The sequence below is a fragment of the Natator depressus genome, chromosome 15 (assembly GCF_965152275.1).
Source record: "Natator depressus isolate rNatDep1 chromosome 15, rNatDep2.hap1, whole genome shotgun sequence".
NCBI classification, from domain to species: domain Eukaryota; kingdom Metazoa; phylum Chordata; order Testudines; family Cheloniidae; genus Natator; species Natator depressus.
In genome coordinates this window covers 15,041,511-15,059,176 of record NC_134248.1, presented here as the reverse complement: position 1 = coordinate 15,059,176, position 17,666 = coordinate 15,041,511, and the positions used below count along the sequence as shown (strand labels likewise).

Sequence of the window (17,666 nt, the reverse complement as noted above, 5' to 3'; positions counted from 1 at the left end):
AAAGAAAATTAAAAAAGCAACACTTCCCTGTTTTAAAACAATGATTTTTTTTTTTAAATGGAAAACTCTAAATCATGTCTCGGCATCCAGCTGTTTCCACAGCATTTGGCTTGACCTTTGGTAATACTGTCAATTCCTTTTCAGAAAAAACATACTGTAGAATTTCATGCATGCATATATATGTATTGCAAGATGGCTTTTTGAAACATCTAGCTCCCCCAGCTATTGAAATAGCTATAAACAGCACTAGGCGGCTGGTGGTTTGTTACCTGGCCATTGTTTGTGAAGTAGCAACTGGTTTGACAACAAAAATCTGCCTCCAGAGTGGCACCTTAACCAGAAAGAAAGGAGAGAGGAAGACAGAAAACCCAGTAAGGGAAGCGGGGAGAGAGGGACAGTGAAATAGCTTCCTAAACTAAACCAGAACATCCAAGGTATGATCTAATAAGTAAGCAGGAGGCCTCTGAGCTCTGGGAGCCAGTTCTGTACTTTATTTAGCCCTGAGCTCCATAATAGGGTCAGTTTAGTCTATTCTGCCTGTTAATATCAGGAATGGGTGGCTGGATTAAAAATATTGCAATGATTCCAGCACTGCCATGCAGGTTAAAACCTCAACCCAGTTCCTTTCTTGAGCAGCATTTAAAGCGTTATTTCCATACTAGTCCTGGTGACATTTCTATTTAGCTTCTATAAATGTGATTAAAGGCAAAAGAGTTTTCTAAACATATCCAGAGACGCTCAGCCTTGTGGTGTATAAATAGAATGCATTTCATAATCTCGTGTTTAAACGCTTATTTTAAAATAACCCCTATATACATTCCAGGGAAGCATTCCTGCAAAGGGGAGAGGATCAACACAGGGTTTGCATATTGTTTGCAAATGGTGTGATTATTATTGGATGTTGATTCAACATTTATTTTTTTCTCCTGTAAAACGGGGTGTGTATGTGGGGTCCTACACAAACACACCATCCCAGCGACCCTTGAGTTTACTTGGCGTGTTGAACATAAGGAAATTCATGAGACACATCTAGGCTACATATCCAGCAGCATAAACACAAAGTGACATAAATGTGCATTTTCCTAGACTTTTAAGCTATGATTGAAATTCAGAGTTGTGTCCCTCGCTCTCTCCTGCCAGCTGCAGGTTTTATAATAATGTCACAGATCAAAGATGTATAGAGATTGTTGAACAGTGTTTCCCCCCTCTCTCCTCCCCCGATTGCTGAGGCAATAGTAATGTCACCTGAAGTGCGTTAACTGTAACTTTAAGCTTTAAACTCACCAGTGGGAACAGTTGTTTGGGCCATTAGAGAGGTTAAAAGGATGTGGGTTGTTTTAGTTCTGTTTGAAATAACATCCAGGCTGAAGGAGGAGAAAAAATTGGTAAATGTGAATGAAAGAGAGACTGGAATTATTGGACTAGAATAGATGGAAAAGGTAAGGTTGTGCATAGCTGTATCTTTTAAAACTTCATCAGTCTAACTAAAGATCTGGCTCTTGGAGATTGTTGAAAAGCAGGATTAACAGAAAATAATTTGCCAGGATAAAGAAAATACTCAACTTTGGCAAAAACCATTCTGATCAGTTTACAACAACCTTCTGTGAACATGGCCTTTTAATTACTGCAAGGAAAGGTTAATACAAATAAATAAAGAAGAAAAAAAGATTCCTATCTGCCTCCAACAAACACCTGAAAAGGAGGTGGGTGGGAAGTGAGGGGCAAATTGGATGTGTTTTTTCTTATCAGTCCATTTAAAAAAAAAAAAATTAATGCAGCCTCTGTCCTGGTCCCACTTTTGGGTAGTGTCCTTGGTTTTTAGTTTCTTTTGGCTAGTGAGCCATCATCAAAGAGGATAGAGGGTTGTCTCCCACCAGAGTGCCAAACGCCAGTGATCTCTAATGGCCAAGACCAGATCAATGCGGAATGCATAAATTAGCCAGGAATCCATGAATTAGGGGATTGTCTCTCCATTCCACTCTTATTTAATCCCCTGGAAAGCAGGCTGAGGAAAGAGAAGCTTAAAGTGTCAAATTTGTGAATTGGTTTGGGATGGCCTGGGAATAAGATTTCCTTCCTATTCGCCCTAGATTCTCAAGTGTTACGAGATAACAAGTATAATGGGGCAGGTTTATTTAATAGCTCAGCTAGAGAAAAGCAGGTTGATTTAGCGGAGCAGCTCTGAATTTGGAGAAGATGGAGAGGTGTCCTGGCTCTTTGATGAGATTTATTCATGTGGTCACCAATGTGTTGAGAACAAAACAACGTGTTGAGAACACCAATGTGTTGAACAGCCACCGCTGTCTACAGAACCTTCCTGTCCATTCAGTTACGCACAAAACATGCTGAAATGTTCTCAGGGAAACATCAGCTTGAATATTAGGTTGTAATTTGTGTATGTTATTCTAAGGACTGAGCTACAGAGCCACCTATACAGACCTTGTTTTGCTTTCTAATCTTTGTTGTGTGTTTAATGCTGTTGTTTCCAATGCAGGACGCGGAGAGATATTTTAAAACCTTGGCCTGTGTACGCAGTAAAGCCCTAGAAAGGAAATTCTACAAGGACCTGAAGCATGTTACTATAGGTTCAAAATACAACTAGCTAGTAATAAAATAAACAGTAGACCTTCCCAGCCTCTACTGTAGGCTAATTGATCTGGTGTTTTAGATAGAGGAGCGAAATCTGGATTTAGGAAGATTATGCCCCCTCTCCAGGAAAAAGTATACAAATCTGGGTAACATCCATGCTGGAATTAAATATTTGTCATGGAGGGAGGGGGACCAACGAGATTCTATTTTCCAAAACACTCATGCACTCAATAAGTGTTTCTTACACTCACTCACCTTTTTTATTCCCCTTTCAGAGGTGAATAATTATTTACAGGAATGCTCTATTTTGTAGGGATGCTTTATTTTCTAACTTTTTTACCCCTTCCACATTTGCAGACCTGTAATGGAGATCCAGTCACCTGCTGCAGGAAGCACAATCCAGCTTCCTAACCTTAAGGAAGAGACCCTATCAATATTGCCTCTGCTTTTGTGATCAGGGTAGTAGTGCAATATTGCTTATAGGGTCTTTTCTTTGGAGGGTATTCTTCACAGGAAAGAGGAAAGCAGCGTGCTGGTCAAGTTAAGGCAAAAGTTTATGTAAATTATGAACATTGTTAGCTAGGCAATTGATTGTGCAGAGAAGCTATTGTGAACATAAATGCTCCTGTGACAAATAATTGTGCATAGATGCTAATGCGATGACTCAAGTTGTGAGTAATTGGTATATTTTTGATGTTATTAGGCGGGGTACTGAAACAGCCTGGTATTACAAGCATGAACAGTTGTACTTGTGTGAAACTGGAGTAACCCAACATTGCTAACATTTTAAAATAGTCTGGGACCGGAGATGTTTGAAGGGTGCAGATTTTACATCATGCTGTAAACACCAATCAAGGAATGGGAGGATATACTTAGCAACATGCGCTTTTTGTATTCCTGCACTTAGGCTGAAAACCGGCACAGTTCTGTGAAGCAGGAGTTTATATAGCAGTTGAAGCTATAATCCCAATAACCTTCAAAACAAATCTAACTTCGCGGATTAGCAAATTAAGTTTGATCCAGTAGCGCCTGGACACACAGGCAGCAGTTTATGGAGCTGTGATTTAGTTTACGCTACGTGTAAATAGCTGATGGGGTGGTTCTCGTAGATGGCCCCAGCCCCTCCGTCTAATTGTTGTTTGAAGGCTGGGCCCTCAGAACACGCAGGCAATAGCTCTGAACCGTTATCTGATTAAGAAAGGCTCTTTCTGCGAGCTGTAGGGTAAGATATGTGGGAAAGTGGTGGGAGAGAGGGGTGTTAAATCTCTTATTCCTCTTTGTAAATTATCAGCTGAAGGAGGAGGGGTTGACAGAAGCCTGAAATGACTGAGTGGGTGGCCTGTACCAGTATTTTCAGGTGGTCCCCTCGCTCTCTTGTGGGACCTTTGAGGCCCAGGAAAAGGGCATAGAGGGAGGGGACTTCAGACCGGATTAGAAAACTGCAGAGCAGCCCTCAGCCAGGGAAGTTTCTAATCAATTCCCTCCAGCAGCAGGGCTGAAGCCGCCTTGGGAGCGCTGCGCCCCTCCTTACAACGGCAGCTCAGGGCTGAGCCTTCTCCGCAAGGTTGCAACAACAGCTCGGATCCAATGACACAGCTCTGGGGAAGCCAGGCTGGGTTTGGGAGGGGGGAGTTTTTCAGTGGGTGGGAGATCCCCATTATAAAGGGGCCACTCTAATTTCACATCTGATTCCATTTGCTGCCCTTGCTTTACCCCCCTCCTTCTGTTTTTTTTTTTGGGGGGGGGGGGACATGGAAAGCATCTTGTGTCATTACCAAAAAAAACGAAGGAATCCCCCCCACTCCTCGTTCCAAGCCTGAGCCCCGGCCTGCACTGGGAACCACCAGGCAGGCTGCCACTCTTTCCCTGTTGCACTACTGTCAAACTCGTAGCTAGCAGTGCAATAATGAAAGGGCGTCGGTCTGCCAGGGACCAGCCTTCTTCCAGTGACAGCCTGCAGGGATGGGGAGCTGGGGCAGGAGGCCCCTCGGCTAAGAATTAGGTCGCTCGCACCTCCTCCACCACCTTAAAAAGGAGGCCTTTCATTGTGGAACTTTGTTTTCAGCCATAAAGCAGTGGAGATCTGGGGACTATGAACCAGTTTCTGCTCATTCGCTCTGGCGGGGAAGAGGCGAGTTGAGCAGAGCCACTCAGGCACTGAAATCAGACATGCCTGGATAGTGAACAGAACAGAAGACACCTCAGCACAGTTGGTATCAATGGGAGATGAAGCGCAGGCTTCTGAGAGAAATCCAGATTCCTAAATGCCTCTACCCGACAGGGGGAGGAGAGGGAGAGGTTAATGCACTGGTCCAACAAAATAAAGTAATTTCACTCATTTATTTTTCTGTCTTTTATGCCTGGTTGGTTTTATTTCAGGTTGCTAGAAACTTACCAATATTCAGCAGCACTATGTGGATTTAAAAAATAATAATAATAATAATAATAATAATAAAAAGTAAGGCTCCTCTGGTTGTTGCAGTTCAGGTTGTCATTGGGGGTGGGACTGGGGCAGGCAGAGATAGTGAAGAGTGGGTGGGGGAAGAGGTGTGAAGTGGGGAATAGACTAATGGGGTGTTTGTGGGTAGGGGAGAAAGGGGGGTGTTGCAGGAGGCTATACAAATGAACTAGATCAGAACAGCATTCGCTGCATGTGTGAGCGGGGCTGGGCAGTCCAGGAAATAGCCCTTTGATTATGGGTGACTTTGGTGAAATGGATTTGTCTGGGGGGCAGGGAGGAGGGACTGAAAAGGATATTTCCTTTACTAAAGGACATTTCCACGCTGGCCTATTGAACCTGCACTTCTCTCTGGCACGATTTCTGCTTCATCATGACTTTTTGCAGCGGAAGATTAGCGCAGAAGGCAGGCTGGCTGTGCAGGAGGGATGCAATCTAATCCTAATGAAAACGCTTTTACAGTCCATGCTTCATTTCCTATTTCTTTGGGATGCTCTCCTCTCTCACACACACAGGCAGATCTTAAAGATGGATCCTTCCCTGCAGTCTCTCTCCCAGGGAGAAGTCAGCTCCCTCCCTAGCTTCACCTTCAGGCTTTGCACACATACAAAATGGCTGCAGCAGCATGTGGGTGGGCATGGATAGCACAGGAAGCTGCTTTTCTCTTTCCCACTCGGCCTGCCCAGGAAGCCCCCTGTGCTTTGATTTGCTGGGGCATTTTGCTCTGCATAACTGGGTGGAATCGAGGGGTCTCCCAAGTGTCAGCTATGCACAGAATGGGGGAGGGGAATGGCCAGTTTGCATGAGAAGGGGACCTGCTGGGCCCCAGTGTTTATTTTTTTGCTGACCTGGGGATATGGTCAGTGAGAGCTGTGACAGCTGCTGGAAGCGGCAGGGGCTTTGAAGATTGCAGAGGTTGTGACCTGGAGGCCCCTTTCCTCTCTCGGTCCCAGGAGCTGCTGAGTCAATCAGGGAAAAGGGGACGTGAATTGGTGGGGGTTGCTCTTTGGCCATTTTTCAATCGGTGAATGAAACAGGAAAGGACAAATGCAAGAAGAAAGAGGAGCAATTACTTCCACTGCGGTGAATTGCTGAGAAGGGGAATCGCTGTCTGGTCAAGGCTTAACAAATAGTCATGGAAAAAACATGTGCTCCAAGCACCCTGGCCCATTCCGAATTAAGGGCCATTGCAAATCAATATTGATAACGGAGTCAAAAGTTGGTTCTTACAAACTGTTCTGGATCACGGAGATACAGCTGCCTGCCATTTCCACCCTGACCGCGAGCTCTGCTCCTGGTAGGGGAACCTCTCCCACTCCTACCCCTTTCCCAAGGGGTTCACACTGAAACGTCTGCCCCTTTGCAGCACAGCACTGCGCCGCATTGACGGTCCACGACAAAGTGTCATAAATAATGACGGCGGTGCTGCCCTTGCCAAAATAAATGAACAAAGTACATTTTGTGATGCTGGATCCTTGATTTTTTTTTTTTTTTAATGTTTGTTCACTGGGGAATTTGCACTATTTGGCAGCCTGCCATGGGGCTCCCACACCTTACCATGACTTGAGGAGGCTCCTTTAGCCTGGTGAGCCATATTTAATTCTTTTTTTAAGTTGTGGGATGACTTGGGCCTATGGGTCTTTCCTTTTAGGCTAGTAATCAGAATAGCAAACAGGGTGACTGCCTTCAGCTGACCACCACACAACAGAGGCATGGAAAGCAAACAGCAGGCTTTCCAGTTAGTTTACACAAAGGTCGCTTAAGTCCTGTGTGTTGGTTACATAATACCATTTTGGGTTTGGGTTTTACACATTCTTCTGCTAAATATTTCTACTAGATTTGTTTTAAAATGATCAACATAAATCCAGCCCCGGCTTTAAAGGAAAACTCCAGTGATTAGGTCTAATACCCCTAGGTAGCTCACAGGCCATTTACTAACAAACATTCACAATAAGAATGTCCTTCTAGGAATACCCGTCACTGTTGTCAACTGTCTCTTACTGAGAATGGCGTTGGTGGGTCTCAATGAAGGCTGCCATTTTTACTGTTACTTCCCAGCAGGAAGGTTAGTCTGCTGCCTTTCAGGGCCATATCCTGCCATTGATCCACATGCAGAACTCCCATGGATTTTACCCAGCGTGGAACCAAGGCAGGATATGGGCTAGCAATTTGTGACAAAAGAAGTGCTAATGAAGCAGATGAGTGCATGAGAAGGGCTGGAGCCCATCCCAGCTGTATGTTACATTTGGTGATTTACTAGAAAACAAGATGGAGGAAATATATAAGCATTGTTCATATTAACAAAAGCCATCCTCTTCCCTTTGCATCTTGCCCCCACCCCTCCCACCTATGCCCCTTTCACTTGGAAACCCGACCCTCAGTCTCCTCCATTCTGTCTTCAGTCACATCCCTCCTTAAAACACCACACTTCCCTTCCATTAATCCTTCCACTCGAGTCCCCCAAGGGAGCAGCATGTGTTAGCAAAACTGCCCTGCTCTGAGATTTGAGCCCCCTCCCTCCACAATCCACCCACCCCAGGTCATCAGGAGCCTGATTCAGAAAGTGCTCTGAGAATACAGCTCCTGGTCCTCCCTTGTGTGGAAAGCTTCCACATTCAGGGCTTGTCGCTATCTGCCAGATCCTTGTATCGTGCCCATCTCTAGTATCTGTGTGGGTGACCAGCTGGAGGTAAAATCTCAAAGCTAGCACACCTTTAAATAAAGGCTCCTTTCTATGATGGGCTGCCAGGGAAGGCTGCCCAGAACAAGGATTTGCCCTTTGGAACCCTAGCAGAACGGGCTGGGCATTTGTTGTGTCAAGAGATTTGTCTAATTTAGAATTTAAGTTCCTTGGGGCATCATTTTCATCCATGCTCTGCAGAGCACCAAGCACGCTGCCCTCAAACTACAAACCAGATGAGTAGAATCCTACTTGCCCTCTTACCTTGGGGTGAGGGGCGAGTATTTTTTTTAATAGATGAGTAAAGTATCAGATTTTTCTCTTTAGACTCATTTGACCTAACTAGATCAAGAAGATGTAAATTGGCCTACATCACCGCTAGTGACCGTTCTCATGCCCATTTTGTAAGGCTGTAATAAACCAATATTGAATTAAAAACTTCTATCAAATAATAGAATTTACCTTGAAACAAATGACAATCCTCAGCCTCTCTCCTATGTTCATCGGCTGATTGCCAACAGTCTGTATGCTGAGCTCTGAGTTAAAATCAATGGGGAGTTCTGCTTCATAAGAAAAGCCCACCCATCACAGATCACAGTACAGAAAAGCTGATAGTTTCTTGTTCCTTTAGTATTTATTACTTTCATTGAGCTAAGAACAACTTTAAAATACTGGTGATCAGTTCCTCTCTCCTCCTCTACACAAGCAATAGGGATAAAACTCAGAGGGGTTTTTAAAATTTGGGGTTTCCTTTAAATCATCTCCCAAACTTTTAGGGGGAAAAAGAATCTAACAAAAGAGATTGTCCTTTGGAGCTTTTACTGATCGAAGGGGCTAAGAGTGGCAGAAAAATAATGTTTCTAGATCCAAAAGAAATGGATCCCTCAGCAGCTGGGTCTAGAAACTAAACTGGAAGCCACCTTTATGTGCAACAAGTGTTTTGTAGTTATACATAAGAGTGGTTAACTAGACAAGGCTGAACTAAAACAACATTCCCTGCAGATTTTTTACTTAGAGAATCTCACCTTCAAAGCCCCAAATATACTTTGTATTTAGAGTTAGGAATAAACAAACTGACAGGGCTGGTGTCGCCATTATTTCAGGCTCTCTAGTCAAGTTTTTCTCCTGTTGTCAGAAGCCAACCAAACCACCCCTGCGTGCCATTAGTGAATGGGAATGTTTAAGAAAGACGTGGGAGAGTCACATTTTGGGCTGAAAGGGGGGAAACCTAAACAGTTTCTCACTCATGCCTAGATCAAGTTATGAGACCATCCTTAAAGTCAGGATCAGCTGAGCACCTAATCCACCAAGGCAGGTCGATGATTGGCACATGGCAAAGCGCATCTCCTTACAGATGGTTAGGTACCCCATGGCCATGATGAGACCCTGCCATGCAGTAGCAGGATTATTTAGGGTAGGGACTGCTGGGGTGGCTGCAGGTCTCCAGCCAGGGGATGGAAATCACTTCCCTGCTCCCTTTGGCAGGAAGATGGTGCTTTCTTGGGGGAAGCTTTAATGAAGAGATGCACTTTCGGGGGGGAGGAGGGGGCCTGTGTGAGGTCTAGGCAATGGTATTTACACAAACGTGCATATTAGGAAAAGAGTGCAAGAAACTTCCTCTAACGTGATCTTGAGCTTTTGTATCACCAATCTAAAGTCACCTGACCTGACTGTGAGCAGAACATGACCCAGAGATCATGAATCTGCAAGGGATCCTTTGGCAGGAAGTGGCTTTGAGCCCAAGGGATCATTTTGAAGCGCCATTAGTGTTTGAGTCTCATCTTTGCCACTATGTGAGGGATGAGGAATCAGAGCAGCCACTGATCCTGACGGTTGTTAGTAAAACTCAAGCGCTGATTTCTGAGAGTCTTCAGGGTAGTGGCCCTTGATTGAAGGGACCCCCTCTCTTGATAACTAGACTGACAGTATTTTTGTGTCCATACTGTTGTTTCTACAGCTCTACCCAGTGGGAAACTGATGAGGGGGAAGGAGTGTGAATCCAAGGGAGTCAGTCTGGGAGGAACTCCCCCACACTCCCTCCAGTGAGCGCTAGGGATTCAGGAGGGAGAGGGGCGGTGGGGTGGAAATTCTGTTTCTTATGGAGATAAAGGTGTTTCAAATCGGACCCCTCCAATTTGCCAATTCCACTGAGATTATCCCTTGTTAGTGTTTGATACAGCTTACCTCCCACAGGCAGGAGAGGAGGTTAGAAGAGGTGGAACAGTGTCACAAAAGGTGGGTATTTTTGGATAAAGCCAATTTCTAGGCTAAGGAAATGCTATTTTGATGAGCCCAAGTGTGCAATATAAAATAGAAGGGGTACCCACCAGGAGACAACATTTTGTCCAGTTAATATTGCTCAGGCTATTTTCATGCCCTCTGTTTCCCAGACTTCTGTCTAAAATTAGCCTGAAACCCTCAAATACATAAACTTTTCTTGATCTGCAGAAACAAAATTGAAATCTATTGATGCTCGGCAATCTAGAAATAACTCAGAAAATTATCCATTACAGAATCTACGGTTTCTCTGATATTCTGTCCGGGAACTCTTGCTAGTAAAGCACTGGGTGCTGGACAAATAGCTGTGAGAGGGCATCAGGTTCAGAGACTCTTTCACTGCCATTTGGGGTTTCCACAAACACATCAGTGTGCTATTGTGAGTCTCTCACGTGGAACAAAAATCTGATTGCTTTGATTCCTCTCCCAGTAGAGGGGATGGTAGTGGGGTATAGGACAATGAATAAAATACCTGGCCTAGAGTCCTGGTCCCATTAGAGTAAGTGGCGGGGGGGGGGGGGGGGGGAGGGGAGAAAATATCACCTGCATGAGGGCCAGGATTGACGCCTTGCGAATAAACTCATTATCCATGTGTGTATTTTCTTGATCACTTTATCACACTGTATGTTGAGATGTGTAGGTTTATCCTCTGTTTAGAGTCAGGAGAAAAAAAACAAAACTAGTGATTCTAAATCCTTAAAGTCTTGACACCCCAGTCAGGGATCAGTGGTCACGTGTGCTAGGGGCTGAACACACACCACTCTCTGGAAATGACAGTCTTCGCCCTGGAGAGTTTAAGGCTGTGTCTACGCTAGACAATGTAACTGTTGCTAATTGAACCAACAGGATAGCTCCAGTATTAAGTGCAGACTTTGGTGTGTGACCAGGTGTCCAAATAGCTATCTGAGATGAGGACCAGAGTGACAAGCAGCGCACAGAAAAGATCCAAGGGGCCAGTGTCACAAGACTGAAGAGTCTCAGCACTATGCTAGGCAGAATCCATGGAACCTAGCCTTCCTTGCAGCCAAGAGTGCTACTGGAACACACGATGGCCACTGCTACGGTGGGTGACCACTGTGTGGAAACAAGGTGTGTTACATGCATGCAAGGGGACAACATGGTATTTAGCACACCCAGTTTCTCTAGTGTAGGCGAGGCCTAGGAATTTCGGAAACCGACAGGTTGCCTATAAGCAGACATGACCCTCTCCTGGCTCTATATGCATCGTTTGACTGTCCAGTCTTCCTCCAGCCATGAGAAAGGCTTCTTCCCATACAGGAACTCCCATCTGTGGCCTTGTCTACATTAGGCACCCCTCAATTTCCTCCCACCAGCGGGAGTTCTAGTATAGACTGCGCATGGGTGGCTGCAAACATTGTAATCACAATATCTACCTGCTCTAAGCACTCTTAGATGATATGAAGGTCAAAAAGCCAGCAGCTGATCTACACTAGAGCGTCCACCCTCACTATCACCTGGGTAGCTGCCCAGGTAGGAAATAAACACTAATGTAAACAGCCTGAGAGTGTTTGAACACATATTTCCCTTTGTACCACTTTTTATTTTTATTTTTGTTAATTCCTGATAGATTGTTTCCCAGACACGGTCATATAGAGCCTGAAACTTAAACACGACTGTTAGGGTCAAGGATTTGCTGCTTCCTCAAAGGCTCTCATAAGCAGCTATAGGTAAGAAACAAAAAACTAAAGCAAGCAGTTCAGAGACAAAAGCAGTACCCCCACTCCCCAGAGCCCTGTGTGCGATCCCACCGCTGTCTTTCCCAGCTATTGCTAGACCCTGAGCAATTAGTAAAAAAAAGTGTTTGACAATAGGCTCTAACTGAGACGGGGGTCCCATTGTGCTAGACGCTGCACACTCAATAATAGTCAGTTGCTGCCCCAAAGAGGTAACAGGCTACACAGCCAAAACAGATAAAGGAAAGATTATTATTCCCATTTTCCAGATGGGAGGGAAACATGAAGTACAGGGAGATTTTGTGATCTTGAGTAAATCAAAGAATCTGTGGCAGAGCTGGGAATCAAAGCCAACTCTCTCAATAGGACTTCCAGTGACTTAACCACATGACCATCCTTCCTAAAGGATGTTAGATCATTCAAGGCATATATAAAGTTCCCTCGCCCGTCATATTAAATTGTTTATTTACCAGTGAAACAATGAGTCATTTTCCTTTGGTTTCTTCCTATGTTAGACTAAGGAAAAGTCTGATGTAACACTACCAGGCACTTTCCTTGTACTGAAAATTCTAGGGTGAACAACCTGTGTGTGAATTAAGGTGAAAGGAATAATTGCATGAAGATGGCAAGAGCTTTTTTCAATTGTTTCTTCAGAAACACCTTTTAACACAGTACCACACTCAACAATATCCTTAGTAGGGTTGCTTCATGCAGCTTTCTATCCTATGAAGGGATCATCTTCAGCACCAGCTGCTTTCTGCTCGTACAGGATTTTACATCCCAATTCAATTTTAGTGTGAATCTAAGCACAGACTAAGCATAGAGCATAGGATAGTCCTGCATTTGCACAAGGGGTGTTGGAAGGAAGGATGACGCAGAATAAGAAGGGGCACAAGTGACATGAAGGGACAAGCTGAGGATGACTCAAGGATCCTTTACCTGCACATTTCTTGCCATGTTGCCCCCACAATGCACTGTCACCCTCAACCACACTCATACCCCTCACGTGCCAATTTCCCCTTTAGTCCAATAGCCTCTTTCCCTGTCGTCCCCCGCACAACACAGTTGAAGGGGGGGTACACAGCTCAGTGTAAACCAGGGGTTCTCAAACCCCCCCCCTCAGGGGGTCACGAGGTCATTACATGGGGGGTCACGAGCTGTCAACCTCCACCCCAAACCTCGCTTGCCTCCAGCATTTATGATGGTGTTTAATATATTAAACAGTGTGCTTAACTTCTTAGGGGGGGTAGCACTCAGAGGCTTGCGATGTGAAAGGGGTCGCCAGTAAAAAAGTTTGAGACCCACTGGTGTAAACTCTCTTCTTCCAGAGAAGTCAGTGTATATTTGAGGTTTTTCCTGGCCAGTTTCAATCAGCACAGCTTTCAGAAACTCTGTACCCAAGGGCAGTCCTGATATTCTCTCTCACAACACAAACTTGCAATATAGTGACCAATATAGTTAAGGTTGCAACGTAATTTCCGTCAGAAGCCCCTGTTTTCACACCAATAACTTTGTGGTTCACCTTTTGGTCTGATATTTTCAGTGTTTGATTTTTGCCCATATGGTGACTTTTTTCTACAGTATGAGCAAGAATCCTTAGATGTTTTTATAGCTATGAGTGTCTGGGGGATGGGGGCAGGGAATACTATTTTCCCATTTAAAATCAGATCACTTCCTTTCCCCTCTGTAAATAAAAGTCTGGATAAATAACTATAAGAGTTGAACTTTGAAATTTCAAGCTTGGCATCGAAGGCAGTGGTTCTCAACCTTTTCCATACAGGGACTCTACTTACCACCTTTTCCATAGGAAGAGCCGCCTTCCCATCTATCTGGATTCCCTTCTCATTTAGCAATATGGGAAGGGCGGGGCGATGGTGACCCTCCCACCCAGACTCCTTTTTGTAGGGACAATGACCCCCAGGTTGCGAATTCATAATCTAAGGGTTCTTCACTGACAGGTAATAAAGTTATAAGCCATTGAGACATCACTTCTGAGCATGCGCAGTAAGACCTGCTAAGATTTTTCTTTTTTTAAGCCTACTGAAGCCATGTTCCCTGGTGATATTATAATACACCTTCTCCCTGAGTAAAGAGCCAGTGGGCACAGAGACTGCTGTCAAGTTGCTGCTGGGACCTTTTGTACAGGGAGACTGTTTCAGCAAGTTGTTAACATTAAAAATTCTGCCACAAATCAATGCTTTTGCGTCAGGCGCTAGAGAAAATAGCGAGCATTAAAATATTACGTCTCTCTTTCTCTCCTGGGATTTTAGGACCTTTGCTGTCTTTCCCTGCATTATCCAGTAGTTTAGAACGTTTTTTTTTTTTTTAATGAAAGCTAAGATACTAGGCAGCAGCACATCTCCTTTAATGGCTGTAACACAACTTTACAGAAAACTGTCTCCAGGTGAACAATAGCTTCCTTTCCATCCCCATTCCACTGGTGGCACACATGTGATAGCAAAGAGCAATATAGTAAAAAGTTACCACGTTAGCAAGACAGACAGGAAGATACATTGCTATGTATGTGCAACTTCACTGAGTTAAGCATGCTGTAGATACTGCAGTTCCCGATTTTTATTTTAGCGGGGCAATCATAATATTGCACTAACGCCCCCCAGTTTTCCCCCCCCCCCACACACACACACTATATTCCCTCATGCTTAAGGAATATGTGATTGTGCAGTATTTGCAGGAGTTGGGGATTTGCACATTATGCATAAGTGAAGCCACATATAAGTTACATGGATCATCCCAAAACAAGCATTGATAAAGCCTTTGTGCCACATCACACCTGCATATAGTCTGTATAGGACACGTTACAGGAAGAACTATTTTACAAATGTTTTAGAGGTTTAAAAAAATGGAATTGGGACTATTTCTTGTGTACTTCCCCAAGTGATCTCTGGTGCACTAATTAGCACGAGGCCAACTGTACAGGGCTATAGAGGAGTAACAAACAACAGAAAAGTTTTTTTAAAACAGCTTTTCTACACAATCTAACTCAGGACATTCAGGGGACACCATCATAGGGCCTAATCACATCAGCCATACTATCAGAGACTCGTTTACCTGCACATCTACCAATGTGATCTATGCCATCATGTGCCAGCAATGCCCCTCTCCCATGTACATTGGCCAAACTGGACAGTCTCTACGTAAAAGAATAAATGGACACAAATCAGACATCAAGAATTATAACCATTCAAAAACCAGTCGGAGAACACTTCAATCTCTCTGGTCACTCGATTACAGACCTAAAACTCGCTATTCTTCAACAAAAAAACTTCAAAAACAGACTCCAATGAGAGACTGCTGAATTGGAATTAATTTGCAAACTGGACACCATTACATTAGGCTTGAATAAATACTGGGAGTGGATGTATTATTAAACAAAGTAAAACTATTTCCCCATGTTTATTCTCCCCCCCCCCCCCCCGACTGTTCCTCACATGTTCTTGTCAACTACTGGAAATGGCCCACCTTGATTATCACTACAAAAGGTTTTTTTTCTCTCCTGCTGGTAGTAGTTCACCTTACCTGATCACTCTCGTTACAGTGTGTATAGTAACACCGATTGTTTCATGTTCTCTGTGTATATAAAATCTCCCCACTGTATTTTCCACTGCATGCATCCGATGAAGTGAGCTGTAGCTCACGAAAGCTTATGCTCAAATAAATTTGGTAGTCTCTAAGGTGCCACAAGTACTCCTGTTCTTTTTTAGGATACAGACTAACACGGCTGCTACTCTGAAATCAGGACATTCTGGGACCAGAAGTGAGTGAGCTCTATTGGGTGGATCTGGGACAGGTGTACATTCCTTGATGGTACAAATGTCTGTTATCTTGCAGTCCCTGAATCTGTTCACTGTAACAATCTATGACATCTCATCTTTTACATAGATTGTAAGCTCTTTGGTGCAGGGACCAACTTTTAGCTGTAAGTTCGTGCTAGCTGCTGCACAGTGGGGCTTAGGGCTCTAGGTGCTACCATAACATTAATGATAACACATCACCCTTTCCAGCCTTTTGCATGGTCATGAGACATCATATTTTATTATTATTTATTTGTAATACCATAGTGCCTAGAAACTCAATGAGGCCCTTTGTATAACCATTGTATAAACACAGTGCAAGACGACTGTCCCTACCACATGGAGTTTGCAATTTAAGAATAAGATAAAAGACAACAGATGGATGCAGACAAATAGATCAGGGAGTCCAAGGAAACAATGAGACAATACTGGTCAGCATGGTAGGCAGTGGGATAGCTTTAAAGCGGTCACTGGTTGAGGAGGGAGTACGTAAGTTTGGGGAACAAAATCCACATTTGAAGGAGGGGAGGAAACAGTGTGCAAATAAATGATGGTTGTTTGAAACTGCTCCGAGTTATCAGTAGCCCCAGAGTGGATGGATTAGTGAGCAGGCGAGGCGGTCAAAGTGGCTTTATCCTATGGCTATGTAAATATATCACAAGAACAATACATACAAGGTAGTGTGGCTTTTGTTGGTTATGGTATTGAATAATATTGATTATCCCTCTTAAATTCTAGTATCAGAGAAAAGTCCGATCTCCATAGCTACTCCAGTATTTAAAGCATGAAGGCTAACACCACCATGTGTTCTAGCATCATTGCTGGAGACCTGGAGTATGCAAGAAACAATCTTTATGAAAAGTCTTATCACACATTAACTGGTGTTTTCCTCTAACTGTCACATAAATTGCAATGGTTAGGGGAAAAAAAAAAAAGCATCTAGCACCAGTATATCCAATTCTTTCGAACTCACATCTCCATATGGAATCCTGAAGAAGAGTGCAGGTGGCCGGCTCCTGTTGAGGGTCAGGAAAGGATGACCTCCAGGAAGCGGTGACCTCCAGCCATCTGCCAAGCCCTATTTATAATAAGTTACACATATGCCCACCAAAGCTCATTAAAATGCATGAGGGTTGAACCCTTCATGTCCATTATTAGGAGGCTCACCCTGATATTATCAGGGACTCTTCATCGGATAGGCCACTTGGATAGATTTTTTTTAAATCTATTAACATTGACATCACCATCTTATCACCATAGTAACATGTGGTTAGCTTACAAGTCTCTAATATTTCACCCCAGCTACCAACACTCATCTTGTGGTGTCTATTGATCTCTCAGACATTTTCTTCCAAACTCAGCAGTTATTTTTCAAAACATGAGCATACAAACAAATATAAACTCAACAGATTTATTAATTTACTTGTGCTAGCTTATGTATATAGTATAGCTACCTTAATCTAAGTCCCAAGGCCTAATAGTGGCTAAGCGAGGTATCTTTCAGGCATAAGCCTGTAGGTTTCTTGCATTTCAGCTTCAAACATTAAGCTTTATTTAAGCCGGTTACCTACCAGGTATTAGTGTCTTATATTGTGCCCTTATAATAAATTAATTTATGTGTTACAAGCTACAGCGGAGTGGTACAAAGTTTTCATCGATAGTTGCTTGGAACACCAGGCGTAACTCACACATGCTCCATCACTTGTGGGCCACAGGACTCCTGCAGATAAGCCCCTGATCACAATGTATGCCATATAGAATACTTACACCTCTTGACTACCACCTATAATAAATAGCCTTATATCAACGTAAGCTACCTTGCATCGAGGAAGTGTCTTCACTTAAATTTGTCTCTCTCGAACATAAGTGCCTCTCTACGCCGATATGGGAACACCACCTCCCCCAGCGGTGTAGAGTCAGGGTCAATATAATCAGGTTGATGCAGAGTCAGTGTACAGACTGCATGGCTAATATCCATTGTTACTGGCTTTCAGGAGATGTCCCACAGTGCCTGCAAGGACAAGATCATCGATACAAGTGCTCCTGGTGAGGACATGCGCCACTGGCGATTTAATAACTACAGCCACCACGGTTTCAGTCCACATAATTTTGTTGTGTAGACATGGCCTGTATTTCCTTTTCCACTATCTCCCAGT

The 17,666-nt window shown here is 43.8% G+C and overlaps 1 protein-coding gene across 1 annotated transcript in view; it reads right to left on the bottom strand.

Moving 5' to 3' along the window:
* Window positions 1-17,666, bottom strand: part of TOP3B (DNA topoisomerase III beta) — a 113,815-nt gene extending 96,149 nt beyond the window's left edge. Inside the window, exon 1 of the mRNA XM_074972547.1 lies at window positions 17,328-17,666. The gene's annotated coding sequence lies outside the window, so the exon portion shown is untranslated. The remainder of the gene's footprint in view (window positions 1-17,327) is intronic.